General features: G+C 34.0%; 1 protein-coding gene across 1 annotated transcript in view; it reads right to left on the reverse strand.

The window, feature by feature from the left end:
- The window catches only part of LOC137251064 (GTPase-activating Rap/Ran-GAP domain-like protein 3), a 346,592-nt gene extending 342,538 nt beyond the window's left edge, over positions 1-4,054 (reverse strand). Inside the window, exon 1 of the mRNA XM_067785002.1 lies at positions 3,818-4,054. The gene's annotated coding sequence lies outside the window, so the exon portion shown is untranslated. The remainder of the gene's footprint in view (positions 1-3,817) is intronic.
- Between the last annotated feature and the right edge of the window lie 1,946 nt (positions 4,055-6,000).

Consider the following 6,000-nt stretch of genomic DNA (forward strand, 5'->3'; position numbering starts at 1 on the left):
TAAACATTTTTTTTAGCGGTTTAGAGAAAGTAGGCAGGAAATATTTCGCAAAAATATGTGAAACTTTTTTAAGCTTCTAACTTTGATTCTACATACATATTTATATGAATATATCACCCTGAGGTCGGGTTATCCCCAGAACATCGCATATTGGAACAACTGATTTCGACACTGAAATTTCTAGGGGAAAGCTTTAATATAAAATTGGTTTATTTAACTCTAATTGTTACCTATTTCAAACATGCACTTTAATACAAATAAAATAATTTAAACAAATTTTTAGTTAAACAGTTTTATTGAAAACAATATTTACATTAAGTAATAATAATACTAAAAGATAGAAAATAATTAGGTAGGTCCTAGATACTAGTCATCACAATCCTCATCAATATAGGGCGGTGATCAGACAAATAAATAAAAGCGTGGATCGCTTCAAATTCAGATTGATAGTCAACCGTATAAGTAAGACCAAGTGAATATTAACCAGGTTATGCTACGCCTCACGTTTTTAGAAATTTCACGAGCCCAACGCTTTTATTTATTTGTCTGATCAACGCCCTACATTGATGAGGAATGTGATGACTAGTACCTAGGACCTACCTAATTGTTTTCTATCTTTTAGTATTATTATTACTTAATGTAATTATTATTTTCAATAAAAACCGTTTAACATGAAATTTTTTTTTTTATTATTTCATTTTACTAAAATTTCACCAACAAAATTTGAACTAATGTGCTCCAAAGTATTTTGATGTCACCTCTACCGGACTGTGTGTAATATTTGTTCAATGAGCCAAATCAAACAGACCAGCACGAGTTTTTTGAATATCTCAAATTTTTGCGACACCTAGCGTGAAAACTTTTTTACTAAAGCGGTTTCTATTTCTGTATGTCATTAATATGTGTTTTCCAAATATGAGCCAAATCGGACCCCAAGTACGACTTTTTTGAATATATCGATCCTTGCGCCAACTGGCGGCGATTTTTTTTCATATGCCGAGTTCTATTCATATATGTAATATGTGTTCCAAATATGAGCCTAATCGGAGTACATATACGATTTTTTGAATATCTCGATCCTTGCGCCAACTAGCGGCGGTTTTTTCATAGGTCGCTTTCTATTCGTGTATGTATTATGTTTTCCAAATTTGAGCCCAATCGGACCACAAATATGATTTTTTGAAATATTTCGTTCCATGCGCCACCTATCGTTTTTTTCTTGTTTATGCATTGTCATCGGGTTCTGAGCTATATTCCAAGTTTGTAGTTTATCGGAAAGTTACTTAAATTTCAAGTACAAAATTTTGTTCATTACACAGGGTCAAGCTAAAGTTTAAAGATTAATATTTTTAATAACTAAAAAATTGCAAAAAAAACTAATAATAAACACCGACCATCAAACATTTGTTTTAAAATCGTTAAAATCGGTTTTGTCCTAATTGTTGCTTGAGCAATTGCGCTGTCGTTGCTTTTGTGACAATGTTTCGCCCCATCCAACTGGTGAAAATACTCAAAAATTGTCATCACTATCCTCTTATGGGAGTCCGGGAAAACTTACGGTTTCAACAGGATTGCACTAAAAAGTAAAGGGCGTTAAAGGCGCTAGTTCCATATTGAAATTGAAAAGATGTTTTGTGTCATGTGGAAACACGTCACGAGCAAGGCATAAACTTGATATGTCAAAGTTGATTCTGGATGAGTACGAGTATAATTTATTACAGTATATAAATCGAAGTTGAGCTAGAGTCACGCGCGTCTTCATGTGGAGGTTGCTTTTTTCAACTGCGAGTTTAGGGTACTTGTCTGTCAGAATGATGTTCGCATTATTTTTGTTGGTATAGTAATCTGACGACTTTTGTGGATGTCTCTAGCATTTTTTATGCTCCTTTTTTCATACGGCGGACTTCTCAAGTAGCGAATTTCCTCATACTGCTTAAGGATATGACTTATTAAGTTCCTGAAACGCGACACAACTTCAATCAGATGTCTGTTGGAATGCCCAGGTTTCTTGGTGTCTTACATAATTTGTTTATTCAGCTTTTCATTTCTTTACATATAGTATTATTGCCCCACTCCGTGGATGATGTTCTGCAGAAATAAGAAAACATCCCTTAGCAGTTCCGAGGGAATTGTTTTTTGACAGGCCTGAAGCTTAATTTAGTTTGTTCCTTTAATGCTGGATGACCATATTGCTAGGTTCTGATCAAACGTCACACCCAGTATTTTTTTAGGTATTAGATAGTCGGTTGCTTAATGACAACGACGTGGATGTCCAATATGGTCGATATTTGCTCCGTACAACGTTGGAAATAAGGTCGCCGATGCCTTGGCTGTTATGGTTCGAAATTTGGACTGGAAAGACTTCGGATATAGTTATTAATTATCATCAATTGATGTGTCGGAACCTGTTGCCATTCTCGTGCAATTATCGGCGTAGGACACAATGGTAACTCATTCTGGGGCGGAAGGCAGCTTCGATATGTAAAAGTGGGGATAGAACTACACCCTTTGCAGGCGTGGATTTATGGGGGATAGGGGACATTCCCCTCACCCCCCCCCCCCCCCCTTCCGACCCTCACTTAGTTTGCAGTCTACCTTTTTAGGCTGGCAGGAAGGTCGTACCTTTGATAGTTTTAGCGCCATGATAACTGTTCAATGGTGAGGTTCTTGACGCAGTTAGTCATTTATTCGTATGTCGGTGGCGTTTAATGCGGTCGTGTTGCTATTTTTGATATCATCATTTTGAACTTCACGTATTTCACAGTTAATGCCAGTCCAAATGAAAATAATTTGTATCTATATAATACGACCCCTGGCGTCATTTCATAGCAATATTGTGCAGATTCGATTCACATAGATGACTTCGATAATTAGCTTAAACATTTTTAGAAAAAAGTTCAGTAAAAACGGGAATGGTTTCGAAATGATGCTGAAGCTGTCACGAAATGTTACCTCAACTTATCTCGAAGTGATCTTTAAATTGTTAAAAATTATTAGTCCCGCAAGAAATGATTTGGAAAATTTGTCAAAGTTGATCGTAAAACTTCCCCGAAATTTCGTAGAAATAGTTTCTAAAGATCTAGTTTAATAATGTTGTAGTGTTTTTGAAGTCATCCCAAAATGTTTAGGAATCTGTACCGAAACAGTCCCAAAATGTGTCCACAAATATACAATGCAACTCCAAACTCATAATTTTTAATTTTCATTAATGATTTAAGAGAAAAACTTCCATGAATTTAATCAAACTGAAACTATGCAAGCGAATCGCAAAAATTTTTTTCGAAAATCGTAAATTCGATTTTTTTTTCAATTTTCCGCGTTTTTTTGAATGTGCGGGTTTTTTAGACCAATCAATTTCAGCCCTACAACCTTTATAGGTCCTCATAATTCGCACTGATTTTTGACAATTTTTCTCCGAAGCGTGTTTTAGTTTCTCTTCCATACAAAGTGCGCATTATTTTATTTTGTTTATATGGCAGAAAATCTTGAGTTCCCTTCAAACAAAAATTGTGTAAATTCAACACAAACTTTGCGAGTATTTAATTTTGTAGTCCAATCAATTTTAAGTCCATCAAATGAAAAAAAGAAAAACAAAAAAACAGCAACAAAAAAAAATTCAAAATGTTCGAAAAATATTTTTGAATTTTTGCTGTTCAGCTACAAAAATCTTAGAAGTTTTCTTAGCGTATCGCAAATAAATAGAAAATTTAGAAAATTTGAAAAGCATTGTCACTGCTATTTTTTTGTGCGCTGCTGTATGTATGCATATTTGAACAGAAATACTTAACGAAATAGGATTAATCTGTAAAGTACTCACCAATTAGAAATATCATATGTATGTATGTATATGTAAAAGTATGTAGTAGGTACCCAGTAATATTTTGTAATTAAGTAGTATAAAGTTTTTGTTAGCTTGATTTCACCAAAAACTAAACTTTCTGTCGGTTTGACAGTTTTCTTTCACAATCATCAATCATATGATTACAATCATATATTCAATATGTTGACATAGTTCAATAGAAACCTTTCAAGTCACAGTTTTTTTCACTCATTTTCTAACATCACATAAACTCACTCGACGAAAGCCGCATGCTTCAGTTACAAACACAACACTTTTCAATGGATCTCTGTTTTCAAGAAAAGCAAAGTCATAAACAATGCAAACTACAAAAGGCAGTACAAGCTTGAATCACTTCTGACTGCTATACTCATTCTCTGCCGTTTACCGTTAAATGAGAATACAAACCATAACTCCGTGTATAACTTCTAATATCGACAATCAAAAGGACAATTGTTGCGTAACTTATGACAGTTACGAACGGAGAATCAGACGCAACTGTGAAATAAAGATTTTTGGCAAAAGGCAAATAGCAGAAAAGGCTTTTTGTTTTTGGCCACAACGCATCAACAACCGAAGCAAAGATTACAATGTCATTAGGCACGCACAAATATCCATTTATTTGTAGATATATATGAGTATGGACATTTATATAACAACAAAATCCTTCGCCATATGCGAATAATTTTGTTTAATTTCGAAAAAGCTTTATATTGGGTGAGAGAAAATTCACCAATAAAGAGCATAAAATATGAGTGAGAGTGCATACGACATGCATGTAAGAGTATTTAAGTTCGATAGAAAGTATGTGGCCTCATATACTTGCTAGATTAGAACAAACCAGACAAGCAGTAGCTGTTCAAGGTTGCTTCAGATTTTGAACAGCCTTGAACGGAAGCTGTGCGGCATTGCGACGAAGCTAGGCCATTTGGTCGAGGAGTAGAGCATTAAAGACTTCGTGCTTGATTCGTGAAAACTCTGTTTATTTGAAGCAGAAAAACAACTGTTGCGAATAAATTGATATATGCAACAGCAACTGTACATACCACCATGACCCTCGCCATTCAAGCAAAAGCAAAAAACCGGTGTCATGCTGTGAGTATTGCCACCTTTGCGTTGAAGGCTAGCGCAGTATACGTCAGTATGGGAATTAGATACATATATATGTATATACATATGAATATAAGGGCAAGGAGTCGTTCTGTTTCAAAATGACCTAAAAGAAAAATTAAATATTTTGAATTTGGTTGAACTCAGGGGAGGACTTTTCTGCTAGCATTGTTTATAAAATGGTAATGGGAACGTTCCTGCAAAATTTCTACATTTTTTCAATGACTTTTCATTTATGCATTTCGATGCTTTAAAAATTTTTATTTCTAAATGTGTGAGGTGCCTATTTTCCAAAATTTTTATTTTACATCATAAAGTCAGCCCACTCACCAAGTTTCACCGCTTTATTGATATTTGGAAATTTTCGATATCGAAAACATGGGCGTGGTTATCGTACGATTTTCATTACCAATCTATTTGGCATCCAGATAACTTAGTGTTCAAAATTCGGTAAAGATATATCAACTTTTGATAAAGTTATCGTGCCAACGAAGGGACACGACTCAATCAAAATCTCATTCTACGCTGATGGAGCATTCCATGGTTGGTACGCTAGAAATCAATGCAATTTTTTTAGTTTTCGAAATTAAATAAAGACATAACTTTAGCTATTCAGATAAACCAAGGTGTTGCTTGTTATTGTGTGGTAGATGTCTAAATAAAAGTAAAAACCTGTTTTTGAAATGTTTTTTTGAGTGTGTGAAAACTCCGAAATAACTAAATAAATTAAATATTGTAACTGTATTGGGTCAGATGAATTTTTAGCACAATAAATAATATTTAAATTAACCGAAAACTACTTTTGGTAGTATTTGTAAAAAAAAAAATTTTATTCAAAAAAAAGTTATGGTATAAAAACTAAATTTTTTACACGCGACATTCGTGTTTGTACGGGACAAGCTCGAAATTCCGCTTTAAAATTTTGGTTTTCTCATCTTTTAATATATATATTTTTTTAGACGTGTATTTGTGACTGAACTACTACAAAGACAGAACTGAATTGGATGAAATTTTGTCGGCCTGTTAAATAGGATTTGACAATGCTTGAGATA

The sequence above is a fragment of the Eurosta solidaginis genome, chromosome 4, assembly GCF_040869045.1.
Source record: "Eurosta solidaginis isolate ZX-2024a chromosome 4, ASM4086904v1, whole genome shotgun sequence".
In the NCBI taxonomy this organism is placed as follows: Eukaryota; Metazoa; Arthropoda; class Insecta; order Diptera; family Tephritidae; genus Eurosta; species Eurosta solidaginis.